At 34.2% G+C, this 24,132-nt stretch overlaps 1 pseudogene; it reads right to left on the minus strand.

The window, feature by feature from the left end:
- Positions 1-246: 246 nt before the first annotated feature.
- Positions 247-22,353, minus strand: LOC125575884 (annotated as a pseudogene).
- Positions 22,354-24,132: the final 1,779 nt, after the last annotated feature.

Genomic DNA, 24,132 nt, shown 5'->3' on the forward strand with positions numbered 1-24,132 from the left:
TTTGATGATAAAAATCACAGATAGATCACGTCTATATAATTGGGAAGAATTATTTTCTCAATTTCTAATTTTATGGACAGTAAATAAAGAAAAGTGATGTTTCTAGCATGCTTAACCCTCAAGACTTTTAGTTAGCCACAACTCACAAGCTCTTCAAAAATATTGTTATCCCTCAACCACCGCGAGACGATGATGATCCCATAAATGATGTTGATAATGATGTGGATGCTGGATAACATAAGTATATATTAATATTCCATTTTTGCATTGCATTAAGAGAAAATTAAACAGCAAATCATAATAAACACCACAGGATCATATTACAATATAAAATAACATAGTTAGAACATTGAATCAATCACCAGTTGAAACTAATTGCCTCAAAGTGAAGGTTTTTAGCTAAACCAGATGAGCATATCCTTGCCACCTCATGCCTCATCTTTCTTGGCCCACACACCATCACTCCAACGTCTTCTGAACCTTCTGCCTCAAACAGAATTTCTGCAAAACAGTAGCGTTCAACTATCATATTCATGTTTATATGTACATTCAAATAAACCATTTGTGGGCATGCAAGATGACTTACTTTTCAGATTAGGTTTGGAACCGAAATGAACTGAAGTGGCATGTACTATAGACTGATACGGAACGCTCTCGAGCTCTCTCTCGTGGCCGCAGAACCATGAACCTGGAGAAGACGTAGGCGTCTGAATATCTACGCTCTGTACTTGCTTCTTGGACTCTTTTTCTCCTTCCTTGTTCTGTTTCTTGCGCCACAAGAAAACTATGCTTGAAGCAATGAAAATACAGACGCAACCTAGGAACATGTCCCAGAGCCCTCTATAGGAGAAATTGTAGATACTTCCTGTGTTATGATCAACAGGGTATATATAATAGCGTGTGACAATCGCTATGAGCAAGAGAAACATGACAAATGATGATAAGATCACCACTCCGAGCCAGAGTAAGTTGTTGGGTCCAAGGACAGGTGAGATGGGAGAGTCTAGAGGATGCGGTTTAAACCACTTTTTCTGCAAAAATCTGTGATCATTATCTGTCTCTGGCTTCTTGTCTTCTTGTGTTATATAGGCCTCGATCCGCAGATTCAGCCTAGAAATGTCTTAGACTGAAATATCTGATGGGAATATTATGTCTAAAAACGCAAGATCATGGTAGTGTTTAAAGGCACAAACAAGAAGAACATCTGGTAGTTTTGGGCTTTGGCTTTGGCTCTGGAATATGAGTTCTCTGATAACGGAAATGAAGGGAGTAATTCCACTTCCCCCGCTCACCAGGATCAGTGAGTCATGCCTTTACAAAATGAGAACGATTTAGAAAACATAATGGTAAGAAACTGAATGAAGACCTTGTAAGTACTCGTGCCTCAAATCTATGGAGTTAGGGCCATAAGGACCTTCAGTAGAAACCTCCAGAGAATCGATGGAAGAAGAGATATGGGTGTAAAGCTTCTTAGTCCAACTTCCTTGTCTTCTGATGACAACACTCAGTGTATCTTTCTCCAAGTTGCTGCTTGAAGTTATTGTGAATGGATGCCATCGAAGCTTGGAAATGCTCGGAACATGTAGAAACAATATGCTCGTTGGTGTATAATGTAGTCCTATAGTTAGATTGTTACAATGTGTTAGAATAATTTGGTTGAAAACGTGAAGCATCTCTCTCTCTTAAACATGGCACTCTAGCCCAAGTTTATTGTTCTTGCGTTTAAATCAAACACGACTATAGTTTTGATTGTTTCAACCGAAAATATTTGTGTTTGGTTATGCTTACATTGAATAAACTCAACACTTGAAAAAATTGTATTAAAAAATTCTGCAAACTGTAGACCTTAAAAAGTAAATTAGAATATTTCATTTAGCGTTTAAAAAAAAACTGTTGTGGTTTCATTTGAACGTAAACGTAAATGGATGAACTAGATATAAACCTGGTATTTTGGCGAAAGTGAGCTCGAGATTGTCTGAAGGTAAGATCTGAGCTGAGACAAGTCTAGATCTCTAGGTGGATTGCAAAAACCTCAAGTAGCGGTCAATGAAGAAGAGGAAGATGTTGGGCAAGATCATGCATAGCCACGAGTCTCCAACATGGATCACGTAGAATATTATGTAGAGACCGTATAGATGGTGAGTGTAGAAGAAAATCTCAAACTTCTTTCGTCTGTAGTATGGTAAACTCGTCACCCACATGGCTATTCCAATCACCATCGCTATTGTACCGGCTAGATTAGGCACATATGTCGGATTCCATGCAAACGCCTTCACATGTATAAGAACCAAAAAAATTATTTTAAAATATCAGTTTCGGAATAGAATAGCTACATAACATCCTTTTTTTTAAATTAATTTTGATTTGTTAACAATACTAAAAATATAAGATGGAGTTAGAAATAACGGATACCTCCAATCAACTTATTGATCATGGCCCAGTAGATAAGGAAAGCGACGGTGTGAACGAGGAAGAGAAAGTTTCAGATATGTCCGAGCCAAATGTGATATTTGATGCTTGACTCGGAAGTCAACCCGAGAAGTGGCAGAATCGTTGAGGCTCTTGTCACGGGGAAGAACAAAAGGGCCCAACAGTAGTGACCGACGTATCCTATTCTCAGACCAAACCCCTAACTTTGCCTGCCATCTGCACCATTTCACTCAGTGTTTTGTTCTTTTAATCAATTTGTTTTAAATTGTCTTATAAACAAACGGAGGAACCTAAACCGAAACACAATACTTTTTAGTAGTGTGTGCTAGTGGTATCTTTTAAGATTCTATTGAAATGTGATGTAAAGCCTGTTTTAATCAAAATATTTATCATATAATCTTTATAGTATTAAGATGTTTAACATCTTTCGCATTACAAATATCAACTTGAACCTTTATATTAGGTGTAGAACAAAAAAAATAAACGAATTCAACTAGTGACTTGACTTACACTTTAGTGTCACCTTCGTTTTCTTCATAGTGAACATGTGAAGCTGTAGAGACGAGAGTAACAGTAGAAACTTCACGTGGATCACTTCTACTAACTTGTTCGAATAGCAAGACCATTCCAAAACCTAAACACCCTTTAACGATCCTCACCATACCAATCGTCACAACCATATAGTATAGCCACCAATCCACAAAATCAACCGTTCCAACACCCAAACCAACGCTAACAACAACAATGCTGTTTTAGCCTCTGTCACACTGATGTAGCGGAAGCCTTATAAGATAGAACTAGAGATCCGTTGATTCTTAGAATACCCGGAAAACTAGGATAATCACAAAGATCTTATTTAGTCTAAGAATGCCTAAGATCAATGTCTTCTTAAATTCGTTGAGATCACCAATGATCTACCGAAAGCAAGGAACAACAAAGAGAGAACTCTCAATTTTATTAATAAATCATCAATTCATAAATTACATAAAACCATAGCCTCAAAGACTATCCCACTATATAAAAGAGACTAATTTTGGATGTTATAAAGGATGCCACATGGGCAAAATATTCTCAGCCATTTATTCTGCCATGTCATTACCGGACTGGGCTTGGAATAAAAAAGTTAAGTTACCTTTCCAGCCCATTTAAACATCTTGCAGCCCAATACAGAGCCTCTCTTGATAGATATGTCGCTTAATCCCGTGTTCTAAAAATCACTCCTTCTCCCCCTTAACCCTAATCGCCGTCTCAATCCCTTCATCGATTATCTTCCTCTCCCCCAACTCCTCCCGCATAACGCCTCCGATGAGAGTGCTGGTACACGGAATTGGATACATCCTCTTAGTTAATTACCAGGTGAGTCGCTTCAAGTTTTGAGAACTAAAGTGTCATTGGATACTTTAGATGCCTCTATTTGATTGTTCTTTTTCCTCCTGTTTTGATGCATACTAGGGATTAACCCGGGCTACGCCCGGGATTTTTTTTTTTTTAATTTAAGTTGTTAAATTATTTATATTTAGTTTATGATATATATTTATATAAATGTTAAGATGCATGTCATAATTAAAATTTATTTTTAAATTTTAACACGTTAAAGTAACATATTTTTTACTGTTTAAATATTTTTTGTAATTTTGTTGGCTATCTAGTTATCATATTTAGCAAAACTATCTGTTGAGTATTTGAATAAATGTTTTAGATATTTAATTAAACTGCAGAGTATTTTCGGTTCGACCACATGCTCAACAATCTATCGATCCGTAAAAAGATGGACGATCTCCTTGGCCAGGTAAGTAAAATTTTAGCAAAATATCTTTGATTTTCAAATATTAAGTATATAACTATTCTTTTGAATATTGTTTTTTAATTGTATTTTTGATTAAATTATTGTATTATAATGTTTATGTAAATATTTTTTGTGATGTTTGAATTTGTGTTGTTCGTATACTTAACCTAGATGATATTGATGTTTAACAATTTATTGTTGTCCGGAAATAGAAAATAATGATATATCAAAAAGTATCTAATACTTGTTAAATGATAGTATAATGTAAATTACATCCATTATTTGAAAATAACCATTTGTTTTTTTTTTTTTTAAATCAGAAATTATTTTTATTTAAAAACATTATTCATATATAATATATTAGTTTAAGTTTGAAAGATTAATCTATATATATAAATTATGTATATTTAAAAAAACATTTAAGATATTATATATTGAGTAACTGAATAAAAGCTGAATTTCTTATCTTGAAAATCAAATATTTATATTTTTGTCTTCATGTTGTACTCATATTTATAACTCAGTATGTTTTTTAAAAAACTTAGTTTTAAGTAATAAACGAATTTAATAAATTAAATTCATCCCCTATATGTTCTGTAAACTATATTTGAAAACTCTCTAAAATTATATTTTAAGCATAATATTACTATTATTTAATTTAAGTTATTTTAAGCATAATATATGCTAAACCAACTTAAATTATATTTACAATAGGACCATCCTAAACCGGTTAATAAACCAAAAACAATACTAAACCAACATGAACCAATACCTGATTCAGCGAGGAAGGAAGTGTTTCGGGATAAACGCTTGAATGATTATTAACTGTAATGGTTTGATCATGAAAGAGCTAGTACGAATATTAACAATAAAATTATGGATTAGATTAATTTAAATTTGTAAGAATACCTTTGAGTCTATGAAAAGCAATTCAATTCCCATGAATAAGTTTGGTTTTTGAAAGTTGCGGGTTTCCCAACAATGAATCCACCTAACAAAAAGTTTGTTGTTATAAAAAATCTCTTTCAAGATCATTAAAGGTTTTTGGGACGGCAAGAGTTGATGGTAGAACCATTTTTTTGCTCGAGTGCTTTGAAGTTTTCCTTGATAGTGTGAGGTTGATGGAATAATGAGTTTTATAGGGACTTTCTTGATGTAAAACTATACATTTTTAATTTTTTTTTGTTTAATGAGGTATTTTCATTTTGATATAATTTACTACCATTTTAAGATAGATGTACATTTTAAGATCGATGTTTAAATCTTAATGTACTTTTTCCATTTTTTAAAATGTTTATTTCCATTTCTTATATTTTTTATTTACGTAACATCTATATTTTATATTTTAAAATAGATATTTAAATCTTAATGTACTTTTTCCTTTTTTTAAATTGTGTATTTACTTTTATCATATATTTTACATTTTAAGATAGATGTTTAATGCTTAATGAACTTTTTCCATTTTTTTAAAAAATTGTGTATTTACTTATTATTATAGATATAATTCATATATTATATATTTATATTATTTAATAATTATTTATTTTCCTGTATATGTATTTCCATTTCTTGTACTTTTTATTTACTTAATATCTCTATTTTACATTTTAAGATAGATGTTTAAATCTTAATGTAGGTTTTCCCTTTTTTTTAAATTGTATATTTCCATTTGTTATACTTTCTATTTACGTAATATCTATATTTTAAATTTTAAGATATATTTTTAAATCTTAATGTAATTTTCCATTTTTTAAATTGGGTATTTTCTTATATTATATATTTACTTATTATTTATTTTTCTTTATATTGTGTATTTCTATTTCTTATACTTTCTATTTACTAATAATTTTATAATTTAAGATAGATTTACATTTTAAGATAGATGTTTAAATACTAATGTACTTTTTCCATTTTTTAAATTGTGTATTTCCTTTTCTTATACTTTCTATTTGCGTAATATCTATATTTTATATTTGAAGATAGATGTTTAAATCTTAATATACTTTTTCCATTGTTTTTAAGTTGTGTATTTTTTTTTCTTATACTTTCTTTTTACTTAATATCTATATTTTACATTTTAAGATTGATGTTTAATATTTAATGTACTCTTTCCATTTTTTAAAAATTGTGCATGTACTTATTATTGTATATATAATTCGTATATTTATATATTTATAAAATTTACTTATTATTTATTTTTCTATATATTGAGTATTTTCTCTTTATTATACTTTATATTTAGTTAATATCTATATTTTATATTTTAAGATAGATGTTTAAATCTTAATGTATTTTTACATTTTTAATGTAAAACGGCAATGTTTAATAGAAGAAGTTGGACAAATAGTCAAATAGTTATATTTATGTTTTTTTCTTTTTTTATAAAATGGTAATGTTACATTATGGAGATAAGCCGCTTTTTTTAGTGAAAAATGAAAATCTTACATATGTTTAATGTAGTTTTTCTATTTTTTTATGTTGTATGTTTACATATTATTGTTATTTTTAAATGTAAAATGGTAATATTACATATTTTTAATGTAGTATTTTCATTTTTTTTATGTTGTATGTTTATATATTATTTATTCTTTTCGAAATTATATATAATGTTTTTTTTACAAAATAGTAATTTTACATTATGGAGATAAACCGTCTCTTTTTAGTGAAAAATGGTAATCTTACATATGTTTAATGTAGTTTTTCTATTTTTTATGTTGTATGCTTACATATTATTATTTTTTAAATTAAAAATGTAAAATGGTAATCTTACATATGTTTAATGTAGTATTTCCATTTTTTATGTTGTATGTTTACTTATATTTATTATTTTTGAAATTATATATAATGTTTTTTGTTTTTTTTATAAAATGGTAATGTTACATTATGGAGATAAGCCGTCTTTTTTTCAAGTGAAAAATGGTAATCTTACATATGTTTAATGTAGTTTTTCTATTTTTTATGATGTATGTTTACATATTATTTATAATTTGCGAAAATTAGTAATATTAAACTGTAAAACTATATTTTATGCCACGTGTCATCTTTTGAGAGAAGTTTTTTTTGCTGATGTGGACGCTCTATGGAGCTTCAAAAGGTTCCTTTTATTAGTAAGGATTTTTATGTTGTATGTTTACATATTTTTTTTTTTTAAATTAAAAATGTAAAATGGTAATCTTACATATGTTTAATGTAGTATTTCCATTTTTTATGTTGTATGTTTACATATATTTATTATTTTCGAAATTATATATAATGTTTTTTTTTTATAAAATGGTAATGTTACATTATGGAGATAAGCCATCTTTTTTCAAGTGAAAAATGGTAATCTTACTTATGTTTAATATAGTTTTTCTATTTTTTATGATGTATGTTTACATATTATTTATAATTTGCGAAAATTAGTAATATTAAAGTGTAAAATTATATTTTATGCCACGTGTCATCTTTTGAGAGAAGTTTTTTTTTGCTGATGTGGACGCTCTATGGAGCTTCAAAAGGTTCCTTTTATTAGTAAGGATGTCATAGGTAAAGTTAGGAGCATAAAGAAAACTTTGAACGACTAAACACAGAGCACGCAACGTATAATGGTTTAGAGGTATTAATAATTTAAAACCATTGATGATGTTTATGGGGATATGGTATTGTTAGTACTGGAAGTTTATAATTCTGTTAATGTTCCTTACACTACAGGGAAACAACCACGTGTCTGAGTGTTTTTGATGTCCTAACCAACCTACTCAATAACAAATTAGCTGCCTCTGGTGTGGAGCCAAAGATAATTCTGGCGACAACATCAATGGTAAACATTTTTCTCAAACTGATTTGTAAATAAACTCTGCTACACATCATCTTACAACTTGGGGTTTTTCTTTTTACTCTCAAGTCGCCTTTTTCTCAATGCTACCTTTGGGGCACACTTTTACTTCGACAACTGTGTCGCTAGCCAGCGTCAGTTTGTTCTTAAAGAAAATGACCAACGTTATTTGCTCCAATTTTTGTTTTACCCAACCAATTATTTTTCCCTGCAGAAAATGTTACATCTCTGTGGTATCTCCCTCAACTCCCACAAAATATGAGGGCATTCATAAGCCACCGTCTGGTACCGTCTAAGTGTTTAATGCATATGTCTTGCATTCTGAGCCACATGTACATATTCTAGACTCACCCAACTTCCATACAGTTTTCAAAATTAGAGGATTATGTACTGTCATTTTACACCTCCACAGTCAGTCGAGTTATTCTACACCAATACGTGATACTCTTACCACTGCATCACAGGTGACCATCAATTACTGTACATGTTATTATATCACTATCAGAAGCTCTGTTTACAGCTACAATTTTATACATTTATCTTCTCAGCTTTATGCTATTTGTCTGTATTTTTCTATTATGCACGTAGTTCTAAAACATTCTTGATTATTGTCGTCTGCCCTGTTTGAATTTTTAGTTTGCAGAAGGATATACACATATAACCCAAAAACTCAATTCCATTAATACAAGAATATGAATATTGGTACAATAATAAGCCCAAAAAATTACCAGACCAAACAAACGGTACAAATACCTTACTAGGCGCCTAAAAAAAATATATGCATCAATTTGAAAATAATACAACAAGTGACTTTTTTCATTTTCAGATCATATAACAAAATTACAGCATAATGGTTTTTAGAATACTTTATTAATAGAAAATTAAGTAATAAATTTAATTTACTACTATATTTATAATAAATTTAACCCCATAAATACTTTATAATTCATATTCTATTCTCAATTCAACCAAAATTTTGAATCATTCATTCTATCCACATATCTTAATTTACCAACAATACATAGTAAAAAGTAAATAAATTTCAAGAATCTATCTCTCTTCTAAGATTCTAATCTGCAAAGGCTATGCCAAATTTTGACACATGTTATAAATTTTTTAAAATTAATAAATTGTCTCATATTTTTTATCTTCTTAATATAACTGAAATAAATACTCAAAATAAAATAGTGCAATGTCATAAAATATAGTTGATAACCAATAAAAATCCAAACACGTAAGAATTATAAATAAAAGTCAAACGTTAACAAAATAAATATATATGATCTAATTAGAAAATAAATTATATTTATTATACTTAATTTAAAGTAAAATTTCAAAATATTTAAACAATTCAATTTTTTTCCAATATAAAACAATTTTAATGGAAACTCACCCGTCCGTAGGGAGGGCCAACCCCTAGTATATATAAGAAAACATAAAAACCCTAAAAGATAAAGATAATTATCCTAATAATAAATAAAACTTTAAATAATTAAAATATTAGAATATTCCTAAATATTCTCTCGGCATCATTCTCTCCGGGTTGGAAAGATTCGTCCTCGAATCTTAACCGTGGTCTTCAATTCCAAAACCTTGTCCACGAGAACCAAACTTTTCTTTTTCCTTTTTTTTAACCTTCCAAGGACAAAAATCTTCACGTTGCCTAACCAGACAAAATTCTTCGCACCACCAAGTATATTGTTGCTTTGTGTCAAGGGACCTTATTTGCACGGCAACATTAAGAAAAGCTTTCAACGTGTCTTCTCCATATATTGTTCCAGTCATGATAGCATGGTATGTTGACTTTGTTAGATTCTCCACGGGATTGACATAGTCCATGTCATAGATATCTTCTACCAATACCAAACAACAAAGTGGATCGATTGAAAGATTCCTCGTAGCCTGATCTTGGAGAAAGATCTCTTCATCTTCATAAATATCCCAAATTGGATCTCCATGAATTTCTCTCAGCTCCTCACAGAGATCATCACATGAAACAAACGGATTATTATCCGTATGATAGTAAAAGCACCCAAACGACATGGTAACGAAGGAAACAGAATCGAGTTTTGATTAAGAAACCAAAACACCAGCTCTGATACCAACTAACGGAGCGGAAGTACCGTTTAAGTAACCGATAACACGATGATCCTATTTAGTCTGCGAATGCCTAAGATCAAAGTCTTCTTGTGATCGTTGAGAACACCAATGTTCTAGCCGATTGCAAGGATTTAAGAGATGTTGTAAAACAAAGCTCTAAGTTTTATAAAATATTAATCAAGTTGTGTCTTCTCACAAAGTTGAGAGATCACTTATATAAGGACGTGAGAAAACCTAAACATAGTAGAGATGTGATCGAATGATCCTTATCTCAAATAAAACCAATAATAGATAATTAGGAAAAGGAAATAAAGAAAACCAAAACCTATAAGGATTAGGATGTACGCTACATCAGGTCCCCTCCCGTACGAGAGATTCGTCCACGAATCCAGACAGGAGATCATCATCTGGCTCGTGCTTGAACAGGTGCTTGACGTTGAAGACATCTGCGGTGTGAATGTGCTGAGGTAGTGCAAGGCGATAAGCATTTGGGTTGATCTTCTCAATGTCGACACTGTAGCCTCTTGGCCTACACCAACAACAATCTCTGAAGTTCGCAGCTTTCACGGACTAGCTTCTTTCTATCGTCGGTTTGTTCATAATTTTAGTGCCATCATGTCTCCAATTACGGACTGCATGAAGAACACTACGTTTAACTGGTCATCGGAGGCAGCTGAGGCATTCACCATCATCAAAAAGAAGCTCACGACATCCCCTATTTTGATTCTTCCTGATTTTGAGGCACCATTTGAGTTACATTGTGATGCATCTAAACTCGGGGTCGGTGCTGTTTTGAGCCAACATGGGCGCCCTATCGCTTACTATAGCGAGAAATTGGCGGGATCCCGTGTACGTTACAGTACTTATGATATAGAGTTCTACGCGATCGTTCAAGCTATCAAACATTGGCGCCACTATCTTGCACACAAGGAATTCGCCTTGTTTACTGATCATGTGGCTTTAAAATATCTTGGTACACAAGGCAAGATCTCGTCACGGCATGCATCTTGGACGGCTTACCTGCAACAATTTACATTCGTGATCAAGCATCAATCTGGGAAGCTTAATAAGGTTGCGGATGCGTTGAGTCGCCGTCATGCCTTGGTCTCTACGCTTTCTGTTTCGGTACCAGGGTTCGAGATTTTTGCGACGCTGTATGCTACAGATCCTTTTTCGGATCGATTTGGTTGGACCTTACTCATGCGGTTCGATCAGATTATTCACTGGTGGACGGTTTCATCTTCAAAAACAACCGCATATGTGTCCCCGAGTGCAGCCTTCGTCTCCAGATTATTAAAGAACTACATAGCGAAGGCCACATTGGAAGGGACAGGACTCTTAAACTTGTTACAGAGTCATACTTCTGGCCTACGTTGCGCCGCGATGTCGAACGGTTCCTAGCTCGTTGTGTTACTTGTCAACAGGGTAAGGGCAACGCCACCAATGCTGGCTTATATCTACCTTTACCTATACCTACACAACCTTGGAGTGACATCAGTATGGATTTCGTGCTCGGCCTACCTCGAACTCAACGGGGGAATGATTCTATCTTTGTCGTGGTTGATCGTTTCTCGAAGATGGCGCACTTTATTCCTTGTAAAAAGACTACAGATGCCGTTCAAGTTGCTCAGCTTTTCTTTCGAGAAATATATCGCCTGCACGACCTGCCTGTTTCTATTGTTTCCGACCGCGATTCGAGGTTCATTAGCCATTTTTGGCGTTCTCTTTGGAAGCTATTCAAAACAAGTTTAAATATGAGCTCCGCTTACCATCCACTATCTGACGGCCAAACGGAGGTAACTAATCGAAGTTTAGGAAACATGTTACGGTGTTTGGTGGGAGAGAACCTGCGGTCTTGGGATTCAGTTTTGTGTCAGGCCGAGTTCGCTCACAACCATGCCAATAACAGGAGCCTCGGATTCAGCCCTTTCCAGGTAGTTTATGGAGTGGTTCCTCGCGGGCCTTTGTCCTTAACGACTCTTCCTCAGTCCGGCGAGTTCCATGGGCGTGCTGTGGAGCTTATCGACGAACTCACCACAATACATGCTCGCGCGCAAGACAACTTACAAGGGACTGCAATCAAGTATAAGCGGGCAGCTGATAAACATCGCCGAGAAGTTCATTTTCAGGTTGATGATATGGTTTGGGCGGTTCTTACTAAGGAACGGTTTGCAGTTGGCCAATATAACAAGTTGAAACCGCGGAAAATTGGTCCTGTCGAGGTCATTGAGAAAAAGGAAATAAAGAATTCTCAGACCTTTTAGTTACGATTTTATTCGTGATTATCGATCTTCGGTTTCAATGGCTCCTCGCCCAAACGAGTGGACTCAGATGCAACAATTCCTGGAAGACTTTCAGGAAAATTTTCAAGACAATATGAGACGGACGATGGCTGAAGCAATTCAGGCCGGAGTTCAGGCCGGAGTGCAAGCCGCTTTCGCCGCCAACGCAGCACACGCAGCCCCCGCAGCTCCACGCCAGCGTCAACAACGCAACAACAATCCATTGTTTGATGAACAAGACGATGACGACGAGAACCCATTCGGCGACGAGCATCAACAACATTAGCAACGACCCGATAGACAAAACCGAGTCCACGACGACACTCGTTGGACGACGGGTATCAAAATTGAAATCCCAGAATTCCACGGGGGTTCAAAACCGGACGAGCTGCTCGACTGGTTCGTGGCTGTCGATGAATTTATAGAATTCAAAGACGTCCCTGAACAAAAGAGAGTACCCCTTGTGTCAACTCGTTTTCGCGGCCACGCAGCCTCATGGTGGCAACAACTCAAAACGTCACGGACACGTCGTGGAAATAAGAAAATAGCATCGTGGGACAAGCTTAAGAAACATATGCGGAAAACCTTTATCCCATATAATTTTGAGCGACTCTTGTTTCAAAAGTTCCATAACATACGACAAGGAACACGTTCTGTTGAGGACTATGCAAACGAATTCTATCAGTTGCTTACACGAATCGATATTCACGATTCGGAAGACCAGTTGGTAGCTCGTTTCATTGCAGGCTTGCGATCTCAATTACAAAACACACTTCATCAGTTTGATCCTTGCTCTGTTTCAGAAGCACGACAGAGAGCAGTCTTACTCGAGCAGCAGACGCGTCAAAACAACAATCAATGGACAGGAAAACGCAACACAAACACTACTGACGATACCAAACCATCCCCAGGGCGTGAAACAACGTCAACAGCAACAGGGACGCAATCCACCACGACAGCAGCAGAGACAAGACCGACTAGGCCTAATGCTCTCCGTTGTTTTACGTGTGGTGAACGAGGCCATATTCAGACTAATTGTCCAAACAACCCTGGACGTCGCGGGTTACTAGCTTGCGACAAAGAGATCAATGACGAACCTCTGTATGATACAGAGGACGGCCAGTTTGATGACATTGACGAAGAACAAGTTTCTGGTGACACTGGAACTTGTCTGATGATTAGGCGAAATTGTTTTGCGCCTAAAACAACAGAGGCTTGGCAAAGAACGTCCCTATTCAGCTCAACATGTACGGTCAAGGGAAAAATATGTCGTTTTGTTGTGGATTCGGGTTGTTCTGCGAACGTCATCTCTGAAGAAGCAGTACGCAAGCTCGCACTATCAACCGAAAACCACCCTCACCCGTATCGTCTCCTTTGGATGCAAACAGGTGCTGAAGTTTTCGTCTCAAAACGAACTCTAGTGACATTCTCTATCGGCTCCTTCTACAAAGACACTTTTTATTGTGACATAGCCCCGATGGACGTTTCTCATATCATCTTAGGACGTCCATGGCAATACGATAGGGAAGTGATACATATTGGTAAAACGAATACACATTCGTTTATGTTCGAGGGACGCAAGATTACTCTGCTACCAGCACCGGAGGCAAACAACACACTCACCGACAACACAAAGCAAACTCCATCTAAGCAGAATTTGCTGATTATTTCCAAATCTCAATTTGAAGAAGAACTTCGTGCGTGTAGTCCGGTGTTCGCCCTCATCACCACTGCGCCTTCTCCATCAACGCAACTACCGTGTCCACCAGCATTCTCTTCTTTACTACATGAGTTTGTTGATTTGTTTCCCGACGAATTGCCAGCAGGACTACCGCCCCTCCGAGATATCCAGCACCATATCGATCTCGTCCCTAATGTGGCTCTGCCAAATAGAGCACATTACAGAATGAGTCCAGAAGAACACGAGGAACTGAGACGACAAGTTGAAGACTTGTTACAGAAAGGCTATGTGCGAGAAAGTATGAGTCCTTGCGCAGTTCCAGCCTTACTCATTCCAAAGAAGGATCGATCATGGCGAATGTGTGTGGATAGTCGGGCTATCAACAAAATTACGACTCGGTATAGGTTCCAAATCCCTCGCCTCGATGATCTCTTGGACCAAATAGGAAAAGCTTCTATCTTCACCAAATTGGATCTTAAAAGCGGTTACCACCAGATTCGAATTCGACCCGGGGACGAATGGAAAACTGCTTTCAAAACTCGCGAAGGTCTTTTTGAATGGTTAGTCATGCCGTTTGGATTATCCAACGCTCCTAGCACGTTCATGCGAGTGATGAATCAAGCCCTGCGTCCTTTCATTGGACGTTTTGTGGTCGTCTACTTCGATGACATCCTCATATTTAGTACGACGTTAGAAGAACATCTTCAGCACCTTCAGGATGTTTTATTAGCCTTGCGCAAGGAGAATCTGTTCATTGCAAAGCATAAGTGTGAGTTTGGAGTTTCCGAGGTCTTGTTTCTCGGCTATGTTGTCTCGGCAGAAGGTTTACGAGTTGATCCTCTCAAGGTCGACGCTGTAGCCTCTTGGCCTACACCAACAACAATCTCTGAAGTTCGCAGCTTTCACGGACTAGCTTCTTTCTATCGTCGGTTTGTTCATAATTTTAGTGCCATCATGTCTCCAATTACGGACTGCATGAAGAACACTACGTTTAACTGGTCATCGGAGGCAGCTGAGGCATTCACCATCATCAAAAAGAAGCTCACGACATCCCCTATTTTGATTCTTCCTGATTTTGAGGCACCATTTGAGTTACATTGTGATGCATCTAAACTCGGGGTCGGTGCTATTTTGAGCCAACATGGGCGCCCTATCGCTTACTATAGCGAGAAATTGGCGGGATCCCGTGTACGTTACAGTACTTATGATATAGAGTTCTACGCGATCGTTCAAGCTATCAAACATTGGCGCCACTATCTTGCACACAAGGAATTCGTCTTGTTTACTGATTATGTGGCTTTAAAATATCTTGGTACACAAGACAAGATCTCGTCACGGCATGCATCTTGGACGGCTTACCTGCAACAAGTTACATTCGTGATCAAGCATCAATGTGGGAAGCTTAATAAGGTTGCGGATGCGTTGAGTCGCCGTCATGCCTTGGTCTCTACGCTTTCTGTTTCGGTACCAGGGTTCGAGATTTTTGCGACGATGTATGCTACATATCCTTTTTTCGGATCGATTTGGTTGGACCTTACTCATGCGGTTCGATCAGATTATTCACTGGTGGACGGTTTCATCTTCAAAAACAACCGCATATGTGTCCCCGAGTGCAGCCTTCGTCTCCAGATTATTAAAGAACTACATAGCGAAGGCCACATTGGAAGGGACAGGACTCTTAAACTTGTTACAGAGTCATACTTCTGGCCTACGTTGCACCGCGATGTCGAACGGTTCCTAGCTCGTTGTGTTACTTGTCAACAGGGTAAGGGCAACGCCACCAATGCTGGCTTATATCTACCTTTACCTATACCTACACAACCTTGGAGTGACATCAGTATGGATTTCGTGCTCGGCCTACCTCGAACTCAACGGGGGAATGATTCTATCTTTGTCGTGGTTGATCGTTTCTCGAAGATGGCGCACTTTATTCCTTGTAAAAAGACTACAGATGCCGTTCAAGTTGCTCAGCTTTTCTTTCGAGAAATATATCGCCTGCACGGCCTGCCTGTTTCTATTGTTTCCGACCGCGATTCGAGGTTCATTAGCCATTTTTGGCGTTCTCTTTGGAAGCTATTCAAAACAAGTTTAAATATGAGCTCCGCTTACCATCCACAATCTGACGGCCAAACGGAGGTAACTAATCGAAGTTTAGGAAACATGTTACGGTGTTTGGTGGGAGAGAACCTGCGGTCTTGGGATTCAGTTTTGTGTCAGGCCGAGTTCGCTCACAACCATGCCAATAACAGGAGCCTCGGATTCAGCCCTCTCCAGGTAGTTTATGGAGTGGTTCCTCGCGGGCCTTTGTCCTTAACGACTCTTCCTCAGTCCGGCGAGTTCCATGGGCGTGCTGTGGAGCTTATCGACGAACTCACCACAATACATGCTCGCGCGCAAGACAACTTACAAGGGACTGCAATCAAGTATAAGCGGGCAGCTGATAAACATCGACGAGAAGTTCATTTTCAGGTTGGTGATATGGTTTGGGCGGTTCTTACTAAGGAACGGTTTGCAGTTGGCCAATATAACAAGTTGAAACCTCGGAAAATTGGTCCTGTCGAGGTCATTGAGAAGATCAACCCAAATGCTTATCGCCTTGCACTACCTCAGCACATTCACACCGCAGATGTCTTCAACGTCAAGCACCTGTTCAAGCACGAGCCAGATGATGATCTCCTGTCTGGATTCGTGGACGAATCTCTCGTACGGGAGGGGACCTGATGTAGCGTACATCCTAATCCTTATAGGTTTTGGTTTTCTTTATTTCCTTTTCCTAATTATCTATTATTGGTTTTATTTGAGATAAGGATCATTCGATCACATCTCTACTATGTTTAGATTTTCTCACGTCCTTATATAAGTGATCTCTCAACTTTGTGAGAAGACACAACTTGATTAATATTTTATAAAACTTAGAGCTTTGTTTTACAACATCTCTTAAATCCTTGCAATCGGCTAGAACATTGGTGTTCTCAACGATTACAAGAAGACTTTGATCTTCGGCATTCGCAGACTAAATAGGATCATCGTGTTATCGGTTACTTAAACGGTACTTCCGCTCCGTTACACACCAACCAAAGCCTCTACTTCATCTCGAAGCTTCCACCACCACAACACACAGCTGACGGCCAAAGCCACTCTCTCGATCGTTGTCTCTTCTATCCAATGCTGACATGTGGATAGAAGGGAATCGAACGGTTGGGAGCTGCAGCTGTGATCTTGGTGGTTAGACCAAGAACTAGAGTGTAAACGCTTATCAACGAGACGGCCGCGTATAAGATCACAGGATTGGTGTAATGAAAGATAGAGAAGAAGAAAGATTCAAACAAGAAAACAAATTAAACACCAACATCCTAATCTTTTGCTCCAACAACATCTATCCAGATACAAGTTCTATTAATTGATTATGTGATGTTATTAAGGCTTTCATTTATCTGAATCTAACACATGCAAAATTGAAAGATTCAAACAAGAAAACAAATTAACATAGCTTTACCTCTCGATTCAAACAAGACATGCAGAAACCGTCGGGTTGTTCTCCGTCGATTCAAACCCCAAACCCACAAGCAATGTCAATAAGAAACTACACAAAGATTTGGTCATGCCCGTTGTGGAAAGAGTTCAACTTGCACTGATTCCATAGATACAGAGACCAATCTAATAAACCATTCTCATCTTAAAAAAAAAACATTAGGCTGCAATGACACCAGTCTTATGTCAGCCCAAACTACAAAGATCAACGCTTTTTTCATGAGCAGGTGATCGTTAGAACTTAGAGCCAAACTCAATCTCAGCAACCCCTAGACTAAAGATTTACTGGTAGTAATGGTAATTATCATCTGTTAGAGTTTAATTCATTAAATAAAGTTAGTTTAACGAGTTTTTCGTTAAATACTTAGTTTGAGATTTTTACCCAAAGCAAACTTAGTTGAGGGGTTTTAACGTTAAAATTTCTTATTTTTTCCTTATTATCTATTATTTAAATCCTTATATTGGGATTTGTTTTATCAAAAACCAGTTGCAATCAACTGACGAGATATCTTCATTTCTTAATATCATGCATTTAATATTTAAATATATATATATATAGCAAGATTTGAGTTACCAAAATTATGTATATATTATAATCAGAATATCTTAAAAAATTTATTAGAAGATATTTTATCTCATAGCTGAATCTATACTATTATTTATGAAGTGATTTTGCTTAGTTGTCCTCTTCTCCATGATTTTAGATAATTTTTGTTTATTTATCATTATTTATTGCTTATTTGTCATATTTTTTATACTTTGTGATTTTGCTTAGTTGTCCTCTTCTCCATGATTTTAGATAATTTTTGTTTATTTATCATTGCTTATTGCTTATTTGTCATATTTTCTATACTTTGTGATAATTTGTTTATTTGTTATGTTTTCAATAATTATACTTTTTCTTATTCTCATATCCTCCACAATTTAGGTTATTTATTATTTCTTATGTTCTTTATAATTTTAGTTAGTAATTTTATTTATATATCATATTTAAGATAATTTTAGGTGGTAATTTTAGTTTTGCTTACTTGTCATGTTATCCATAAGTTTAGGTTATTTTTATTATTTTCATGTTTTATTATTTGTAGAATATTATTTGTCATATTCCATGATTTAATTTAGGCTCAATCATTAGTTTTAATAAATAACTTTTTGACTTGTTAGTTTTGAACATATTTAGTGATTATTTAATAAATATTTTCAATATATTCATGGATAAATATTATTAATGAGTATTTTTTTATAGTTTTGTTCATCTTATGTTAATTTTTAATATTAAATGTTTTAATGTTTTATTTATTATTTTTAAAATGATGATTGCTTCTTTTTTATACCACCGAATTATCTTATCAATCAAAATATGAGTCCAAAGAATACGATCTCTCGCTGTTAAAAATTATTAAAATACACCTTTTACAGCTAGATATATATACTTTTATTAAATAGAAGTATGTTTTTAACTATTGTAAATTTTGTTAATAGGTATTAATATGAACTCCGATGAAGAAGAAATTCATATAAAATGCAATTAAGACTTTGATGAAGAGGGGTTTGATTTCATAGGCTTCACTGATAATTTGGTAATTAGGGTTTATTTGTAGATTTATCTTTTATATTATTTTTAAAGTAATAATAAAACTTTATTAGGTTATTATAATGATGATACTTTTTACATGTTTGGATTAGTAATAGAATAAATAAAAGATTTTACAAATACCAAACCAATATCTATGTTGTCTTGTAGTAAAAAAAGATAATTATATCTCTAATTAATTTAATATTTGAAACTGATTAAATAATTTAGATTGAAATTATAAATTTGTTAAAATTTGAATTAGTTGGATATATATTAGTCCGCACAAGTGTGCGGGCCACCATCTAGTTAAAATTTATTAGAAGATATTCTATCTTATAGCTTCTCTTGAAAGTTAGGACATTTAGAAACTTAAACTAATTTGCTATATAAATATCATGCCATCCCCATTAATTTCACGCATCTATCTTTTAAGTTTTCATATGTTTTTGATCGTTCTAATTTAAATTCTACTTTTGTGATCTTGCGCATGTGTATGATAATCAATAAGTAACTCATAGACGGGAACACCATTACTGGTAATTTTATGGGGATTCTTTTTTTCTGTTTATTTTTGTTCCCTTCCTCTCCATGTTGTATCTCTATCTATATTTTTGCATCAGTAGTGATTCAACTAACAAAAAGAGACGACTATGTTTATCCAGGAACTGATCATTTCTTTCGAAAAAGGTAATTCTTTTTTTTATAAAGTTAAATCACTTAGCAAGAATATAATATAAGATGTGTATGCTAATCAAATACAATTTATTTATTGTGCGTGATCCTCTTCAGGACGTATGAGAGCCAAAGGTAATCTCAAAGCTTTTTAAAAACTTTGAAACTCATTGACGTTGTCCTATCAATTATATAATTTATTATCTTTTGGGGATTATTTACATCTTTAAATATTTTTGTTATAATTACCTCTTTTCTGACTCAAGGCTTAGAGAAGGAAACCGTAAATCATCTTTGCTCTTACAATGAAACCAATGATAATAAATCTCAGGTAATTCAAATATCTCTTTTATATTTCATGGCTGATTTTTTTATTAGGGTTATGCGTGAAATTTTTTTTTTCTCAATTATATTTTTCTGATGTTTTAAGATTAGTGTTAAATGTGATCGTTTGAAGGATAATGCATTCTCAGAACACACCTCCATGATAAACACTTCTAAGTAAATTATGTCAATTATGTTAGTGATTTTGCATCTGAGTATTGTGACTGATGTTCCAAGAGAGAAAGCGTAAAACCGAGATTATTGGGTTTATAGATGTAATTGGATAATTGACATCTAAAGGATACATTTTATTAGATAGTACCAAGCAGTCCTTTTAAACCTTTTGAACTCTAACTTTTTGAACTAACAGAATAATCATGCTTAACCTATAAGCAATTCAAAGAGTTATGTATCTAAAAGATACGCTTTATCAGATATAAATGATACGTTTTATTAGATAGTACCAAGCAGTCCTTTTAAACTCAAACAATGCTATGTTCTGAGTTGTACACATTGTATTGACCTTTTTTTGCTTGCGGTGTGTATTCAGAGAGCAGTAGTGAAGTGCATATATGAAGTAATATCAACCAAAATTAAGAAAAGTCTTTTAAAAGCAGAGATAATCACATGGGCCTCACTTGAACATGGCAAACAACAAGCAGTTTTGCCATACCCGAATTTCTTAAACAGGTTTTCTACTTTCTATTTTCTTATTATTTAGTTTCACCTGATGAGAAGTTCGAATCACAGACTCTTGACATTTTAAAATTTATATTATGTGTTTGTGTAATGGTGCAGAGGTTTCAATGAGACCGGCTTATCCTTCTTCCAAGAAAGTAAAGGACTATGACAAGCTTGAAGCTGAAGTGAAGAAGAATACAAGGATGATAAGCTTGAAGGAGACGCTGCTTTGAACAAGTTCTTCCGTGAAATATATTTGAATTTTGATGAGGATATGAGGAGTGCTAGAGCAAATCATTTGTGAGTATCTATCTATCTATATTCCTATTTAGTCTTTCTTCTCTCATGGAGATTACAATGTTTTTGGCATTTTGATTGACTCTTTTGCAGTTTTGCACAATCAACAGGTGGAATCTATTGGGACAGTGCTTTCAATAGACTGGAAAGATGTTGGTGCTAAGAAAATCGAGAGCACTCTTCATGATGATATGGCGCTCAAGATATGAGAAATATGATCTTATATGATGTGTGGGTTTTACCTTAATCTAGACAGAACTCGAAGCCTTGGTCTTAAGGTCTGGTTTCTCTACTTTATGGACTTAAGGTACTTTGTATTTTCCATAACTCATATTGTTTATACAAAACACTGAATTTTTTAATCTAAACGTTCTAATGTATTCTTTGTTCATATGAACATAGTATAAATATCAATATGTAACATCGAATCTTTCATATTAACCACATACATGTAACATAAGTATTATGTAGTTGTAAATATGTAATTATCAATTTAATATTAATGTTAATGTTTGCACATGCGTGCGGGCGGTCCACCTAGCAGAGAGTTAAAAGTAGGAAACTTACATTTTCCCATTGTCGTCGTTATGAAGACTGACGTGATTAGCTAAGGTAAAAAAGATAATTGGCGACAAGCCAAAAGAGCTATAAACAATAGAGAAAAAGTAAACTCGGTGGCTGTCACTATACCCAATGGGTTTATAACCATCATCACCCTCCTCATTCTCCCTTTTATCTTCCATTTGCTGCACTTATATGAGTAAGAATCTTATTTGTTACAAATATTTATATGGAAATATAGTCAATAATAAGACAATGAAATCATAACAAGCCAAACCTTTGAGTTTGGGTGGGTTTCTTCTGGATATGCAAATAAACACAACTCAGAACCGCAATGAACATCATTGGAACGGTAAGAGGCACTAGATTTATGCCTACACACATTCATCAGGATAAACAATAAACACTCAGAAATAAATAAAAATGTATATATATCAAAAGCAAGAAACTCTAAACTTAAATACCTTGAGGACCAAAATAAGTAGTATTGAGATACTTAGTCATTTTGGGTGTCCACTAGTTTTTGAAAACGTTTGTTGAAACCATAATCCAAACAAAAATCCATCCAACAAATGCAACCACCATTAACATCTTCAGAAAGTTTCTCATATTCCCCATTCTCCCTTTATTGTTGTATCCACAATATCTGATGTAAGCGCATGTTGATGTGTGGAAATTTCTTTTTTTGTGGGTTCTATGCTTTTAGATTTGTTATTTATAGAGGACATAAGAGGGCGCTAACATAATTCTGTCATTTGTATGTAGGTGTTATCAGTACTAGGTGTTATATGTCTAAGAAGTAAGATGTGATCACTTCCCTTGCTTTTAATTATCTTATCTCACTACAGTTCATTGCTGGCAGAGAATATACACAATATATCATTTAATATATATTTACAATCAGTAATTACATAAGGCATATATATCGTAAATGTATTGGCTGCAAATTATTGTATCAGGGCATCTCCATCTCCACTTCATAATTTACTCCAAAAATGGAGTGGGAAATAGAGTATGAACAAAAAATAAAAAATCACTCTATTTATGAAGTAATCACATTTTTGTTTCTTCATTACTCTATTTCCCGATCTATTTTGCAGTAAATTATAGAGTGGAAATGAAGATGCTCTCAGAATTTATATAGATACATGTTTTGCGAAACATAGATTGGTATATGAAATTGTAAGCCCTCGTTGATCATTTTGTATATTCAGTTTCGATTTTGATTATATGTTATCTTAAACTCAAACAATTATTATCTTAAACTCAAGCAGTATACTTGGGACTATTCAGTTTTAATATAAACTAGATTTTGACCCGCGCTTGGAAAGCGCGGGTTTTTTAGATTATATTATAATACAAAGTCTTATTATATCGAAAATATAACTTTTAACAGTTATATAATCTATGAATTAGTTTATTTGATATTTTATATGTACACTTTTACGTAAATTTCTTTTACGCATGAGAATTATATCCGGACCAAAAAAACAAACCGAACCGACCTGGAAATATAGGTATAGTTCAGGTCCATAGAAGATAACATATTTGGGTTTTTTTTGGACCCGTATGTCTTTGTTTGAGTCCGGGTCCTACCCTAGACCCGATCATAAATATGTTGTGTTTATTAGGTATATTTGGATATTTCGAATATGTTTCCAGCATTATGGATATTTTTTTTAGATTTTTGGTTCACGATTAGAGTTTTTAATTTCAGGTAAATTTTCAATGTAAAAATTTTTTTGGGTATTTGAATAAAATTTTGGGTATTTTCAGTTCAGTTACAGATTTTGAATAAGATTTTGAATTTTTAGGAATTTGAATTTTTTTGGCTATTTATTTGGAGTTTCAAGTACTTTTCGTGTTTCAGATATTTTTCAGATTTTTTAGATATTTCGAATTTTCTTAGGATCCTAAATACCCGAACAGATGTGGACCCATTACGTCCATATCGGGTCTAACAACTTTTTGATATAGATTTTTAATGTTATTGTACAAAAACATGGTTGATGAAATATTTTTACAAAATCAATACTATTAAAAAGGAAGGAGTCTTAAAAAATCTACCTATAAAGTTGTTTGGACCCTTTCATTTAAATCATTATTTATTGGTCTTACCTTAAACTTAGACTAACAATATACTACCATATATTTCTCTAACAATAATTTATTCAATTCATTTATTTATTCAAATGTCACTCTTACATCTTAATCATTACTATTACTATATTTACCATTTTGACTTTTAATCATAAAAACATTGAAACTAATGTTTTATATTATCACTTTTATCATATAATATATGATTTAAAGCAAGAGAAGTTACACGACATATATGTGTACATTCTAACTTCTTATTTCCTTTATAATAACGTAATCATATCATATATAAACTTT

This window comes from Brassica napus, chromosome A6 (genome assembly GCF_020379485.1).
Source record: "Brassica napus cultivar Da-Ae chromosome A6, Da-Ae, whole genome shotgun sequence".
In the NCBI taxonomy this organism is placed as follows: domain Eukaryota; kingdom Viridiplantae; phylum Streptophyta; class Magnoliopsida; order Brassicales; family Brassicaceae; genus Brassica; species Brassica napus.